The sequence below is a fragment of the Myotis myotis genome, unplaced genomic scaffold (assembly GCF_014108235.1).
Source record: "Myotis myotis isolate mMyoMyo1 unplaced genomic scaffold, mMyoMyo1.p scaffold_m19_p_3, whole genome shotgun sequence".
NCBI lineage: Eukaryota > Metazoa > Chordata > Mammalia > Chiroptera > Vespertilionidae > Myotis > Myotis myotis.
In genome coordinates, this window is record NW_023416335.1 from 100,469,006 (window position 1) to 100,474,497 (window position 5,492).

General features: G+C 44.0%; 1 pseudogene; it reads left to right on the plus strand.

Annotated features, from left to right (window-relative positions):
* Positions 1 to 4,634: 4,634 nt before the first annotated feature.
* On the plus strand, positions 4,635 to 5,210 carry LOC118650513 (annotated as a pseudogene).
* The last annotated feature ends 282 nt before the right edge of the window (positions 5,211 to 5,492 follow it).

Here is a 5,492-nt window from a genome sequence, read left to right on the forward strand (position 1 = left end):
GAGTACAACTCAGAAGAGGGACAATGAAGGCATGAGACTCAAGGCAGACCTAGCCTCCAGGTAAGGAATCCCTAACCACTGGACTACTATGGACTCCAACCTCTCAAACTCAATCAGGTTGCCCCAGTCTAGAAAGGGACATTGACTCACATTCACCTACACTAGAGAAGCTCCCAGGAGTCCCAGGATAAACACACCAGGGGACCAGATTTAACAACATCAGAGCAGCCCTAACTGGTTTGGCTCAGTGGATAGAGCGTTGGCCTGTGGACTGAAAGGTCCCAGGTCGATTCTGGTCAAGGGCATGTACTTCGGTTGTGGGCACATCCCCAGTAGGGAGTGTGCAGGAGACAGTTGATCGGTGTTTCTCTCTCATTGATGTTTCTAACTCTCTATTCTTCTCCCTTCCTCTCTGTAAAAAAAAAATCATCAATAAAAATATATTAAAAAAAGAAAAAACAACATCAGAGCAAAATCCAGCAAGCCCCACAAATAGCAGTCCCAAAAATCTTTGAGTGTGTGAGAGTGTGTGGTTTTGTTTTTTGGTGTGTGTATGAGTGAATTTTTTTGTTATTTATTTTCCCCCTTTTTTATTATTTGTTTTTCTTGCATATCTTTAATTTATTTTCTTTGAGTCTATTCTACTTTAGTCTATAATTATTATTATCAATTTTTCTTATTTCATTTTTTTCCTCATTTTTTACTTTTCCTATGTTAATAAACCCATTATTACTATGTTTTAAATTCATCATTATTATTTCATTTATTTTTTGTCTCCTATTCCTTTTTCCTCTGACACTAGTTCTTTTAGCTTCCTCCTTTCTTTCATATAACCATTTTTTGGTCTTCTTCTTTCTCCTTTGTTCTTTATAACTCCTCTATGTCATTGGTCATATTCTTATAATACTCTTTTTATTGTTTCTTTGCTTTTATTTGGATTCCTTTCCCTTCTTAGTCTTTCCTGTTATTGTTGCATAGAGTAGCTTGATTTTCATGGAGTTTTTGGTTTGGCCCTGTTGTGTCTTATTCTGTTCTATCAGCACATGTATAACAGCTGACACAATGACATTGGGGTTGAACCTCACTGGCAGCAAGTTGGAGGAGAGATCCCTCCCACATATGGGATATCAACAATCAAGTCCCAATTATGACAGGAGAGCCCAAACAATGCACATAAAGGGCATTCCTAGAGCATTCAGCTCAGGTGAACAATAAGACTGCAACACTGGACCCATCAAGACAGTTTCTGCATAAGGCCATCCTACAAAGCCTGGGAGGCATAGCAGTTCTGCCTAAAACATAGAAGCAAATACAAGGAGACAGCTAAAATGGAGACACAAAGAAACAACCCTCAAATGAGAGATAAGAAGGAATCTCCAGAAAAAGAACTAAATGAGATGGAGGGAAGCAACCTATCAGTAATAGAGTTCAAAGCAATGGTTATAAAGATGCTTAAGGAACTTAGTGCAAATTACAACAGCATGAAAAGGGAAATAGAGGCCATGAACAAGAACCAGACAGAAATGAAGAATGATATATCTGATATCAAGAAAACACTGGAAGGTATTAAAAGTAGATCAGATGAAGCAGAGGATAGATAGAGTCAGCAATTTGAAAGACAAGGTAGAAATAAATATTCAATTATAGCATCAAATATAAAAAAGAATTAAAAAGCAGGAAGATAGCTTAAGGGAGGTCTGGGACAACATGAAATGTAATAACATCCACATTATAGGAATACCAGAAGGGAAGAGGGTGAGCTAGGAACAGAAAACCTGTATGAAGAAACAATGAGAGAAAATTTCCCCAACCTGGTGAAGGAAAATGTCACACAAGTTCAGGAGGCACAAAGAGTCCCAATCAAGAGGAACCCAAAGAGACCTACACATGGAAAGATCATAATTAAAATGGCAAACATTAAAGACAAAGAAGAAATCTTAAAGGCAGCAAAGAGAGAGACAGGAAGAGTTCCCATTAGAATGTCAGCTGACTTCTCAATAGAAACACTTCAGGCCAGAAAGGAGTGGCATGAAGTATACAAAGTAATGAAATGCAAGGGTCTATATCCAAGATCCAGCAAAGCTATCAATTAAAATTGAAGGTGAAATAAAAAGCTTTTCAGACAAAAAAAAAAAAAGCCCTAACTGGTTTGGCTCAATGGACAGAGCATTGGCCTGCAGGCTCAAAGGTCCCAGGTTTGATTCTGGTCAAGGGCATGTACCTTGGTTGCAGGCACATACCCAGTTGGGAGTGTGCAGGAGCCAGCTGATTGATGTTTCTCTCTCATCGATGTTTCTAACTCTCTATTCTTCTCCCTTCCTCTCTGTAAGAAATCAATAAAATATTTTTTTTTAAAAAAAGGCTAAAGCAGTACATTACCACCAAACCAGCAATGATGGAAATGTTAAAGGACTGCTGTAAGAAGAAGAAAAGGAGAGAGGATCATAGGCACACAGAAAATAAAAATGGCAATAAATAAATGCCTATCAATAATAATCTTAAATGTAAATGGATTAAATGCTCCAGTCAAAAGGCATAGGGTGACAGAATGGATAAGAAAACATGACCCACATATACCCTGTCTACAAGAGACCCAAGTCAGAAAAAAAGATACACACAGACTGAAAGTGAAGAGATAGAAAAATATATTCCATGCAAATGGAAAGGAAAAAATAAAATCTGGGTCAGCAATACTCATATTAGACAAAATAGCCTTAAAACAAAGACTATAACAAGAGACAAAGAAGGCCACTTCATAATACTAAAGGGAATTTTGGGGGCTGGTGGATTGGGCAGTCTTAGACTGCAAGACCCTGCTCCTGCTGCTAGCACTCCCAGGAGGCCAGAACTAGCACAGAAACCATGCCATCTTGAAAGGCAGAACTGCTGTGACTGGGAACCCAGCCTCAACACCACCCAGACTGGCATCAGACACAAACTGGGACCCTACAGCCACTCTGGACAAAGACCTGCTACCACAGCTTCAGACCCATGGACACCGAGACTCCAGCCATCCTGGCCACAGATTCCTGTGAGTCACAGAGCACAACCCCCTCCCACTGGCCCACTGCAGTGGCATAGGGCCCATGCAACCCACAGCACACTAGTGGACCTCCCGCAGACACAGGGCAGCAGTGAAACCTGGGCCTCTAGCAAGCCTGTGACTGGTTCTCAGTGCATGTGTGCACAAGGACTCTGATTCTCAGTGCAGAGGCTTCCCACTGGCCCAAGGTAACTGAACCGAGTTCCCGTGACTCTGATTCTCAGTGCAGGCACAAGGGGACTCTGATTCTTGGCACACACACACCTGGGGGAGCTACTTCTGACCCCCAGCTGCCACCCCACCTGCCCCTGAGCAGGCCGACTCTTGAGTGGCCGACTCTCAACATGCACGGCTCTCATCAACACACAGCAACCACATGTCTCAGTGCCTAAGCTCTTCAGTGATGCTTGGGTTGCACAATGCTCCCAAAGGAAAGAAAAGGATGAATTACCAAGAAAGGAACTAAATGAAATGGAGGCATGCAATAGGTCAGACAAAGAATTCAGAGTAATGGTCATTCAGGTCATAAAGCGGATGGATGAGAAAATCAACAAACTATGCAAAAATCAGGAGGAAATCAAAAGTGATATAGCTACAATCAAAAACATGATGGGAGGTTTCAACAGTAGACTCTGAGAAGCAGAGGACCGAGTTAGTGAGTTAGAAGATAAGGTAGAGAAAAAAAGCCCAATTGGAAGAGCAATTGTAGAAAAAATTAAAAAGCAGGAGGAGAGCCTAAGGGAGTTTTTGGACAACATGAAATGAAGTAACATGCATATAATAGGGGTTCTAGAGGGACAAGAAGAGCAGCGAGAAGCTATTTGAAGAAATAATGACAGAAAACTTCCCTGATATGGGGAAGAAAAAGTCACACAAGCACAAACAAGATGAACCCAAAAGACCCACATGAAGATATGCCATAATTACAATGGCAAATGTTAATGACAAAGAGAGAATCTTAAAGGCTGCAAGAGAGAGACAGAGTTACCTACAAAGGATATCCCATCAGATTATCAAATTATTTCTCAACAGAAACACATCAGGCCAGAAGGGAATGGAATGAAGTATACAAAGTGATGCAAAGCAAGGGATTGAATCCAAGAATACTCTATCCAGAAAGGCTATCATTTAAAACTGAAGGGAAATCAGGAGCTTTGCAGACAAAAAATGGCTAAGGGAGTTTATCACTACCAAGCCAGCAATGAAAGAAATGCTAAAGGGACTGGTGTAAAGAGAAGAAATAGAAAAAGATGAAGGAACACAGGCAAAAAGAATAGAAATGGCTATAAACAAGTACCTATCCTATATAATAAAAGCCCAGCGACCATAACGGCGTAACAACCAGAATGACCAGAGACCAGAACCACCATGGCCCCTGGCTGAGCTGGCCCTGCCTCTCAGCAAACAGTTATGGGCAACCAGGCAGGCAGATGAGTGGTTGGGGTAATCAGGTAGGCAGACAGAGCCCTGAGATTGATTGCCTCAAAGAGGGAGACCCAGCCAGAGGAATGCTGGGCAGCTGCGATGGGAGGCACTGGCGGTGGTGGACGCTGCATGGCAGAGCTGGCACCAATGCAGCTCCTAAGCGGGCATGGTGTCTGCAGCCTGGCCCAGGCCCCAGGGTCGCAGCCTCTCCCCGCAGCTTCTGCAGGGCTGGACTGCCATGCCTCCTGCTATAATACCTGGGAAGATCCTGGACCCTTCCATGACTGCAGGCTATCTGTCAGAACTCGGCCCCCTGACTGGACTCCCAAGCTCAGCCCCGACTGCAGAGGAGCTTAAATATGCTGACATCCACAACATTGGGGCCATGATCACCCCTTTGCACTTCCTGGAGATGAAACTGGGCAAGAGGCCTCAACCTGTGAAAAGTGAGCTAGACGAGGAAGAGTAGTGGAGGAAAAGGCACTGGGAAAAGAACAAAGTGGTGGCAGCCCAGTGCTGGAACAAGAAGAAGGAGCAGAAGGAGTTTCTGCAGTAGGAATCTGAGTGGCTGGAGCTCATGAATGCGGAGCTGAAAACCCAGATGGAGGAGCTGAAGCAGGAGCAGCAGCAGCTCATCCTGATGCTCAACCAGCATCACCACACCTGCATCGTCAGGCCCGGCAGTGTTAAGACCCCCAACTCAGAAGGCAAACCACTCCTGGAGCAGCTGGAGAAGAAGTGACCATGGGTTGGGAGGAGGAAAAGATGGAGGAGGAGATGAGCAGAGGGAGGAGGAGGAGGGTCTCAGAGGGCTCTTCTTTGCTGCATTAAGAACTCTTCAATGAAGCTCAGCACAGCCAGCATTGACCAGGCTTTTTTGTGAAACTCAGATCAGTCACACCAGGGGAAGAAATCCAGGATGATGAAACCCAGGACCAAGTGCTGAGGCCAAAGTAGTCCTGAGGGGGGCTGTTCTGCCTGGGGCCAGGCATGCAGGAGGCAGGACAGAGGCTCTGGGCCAGAG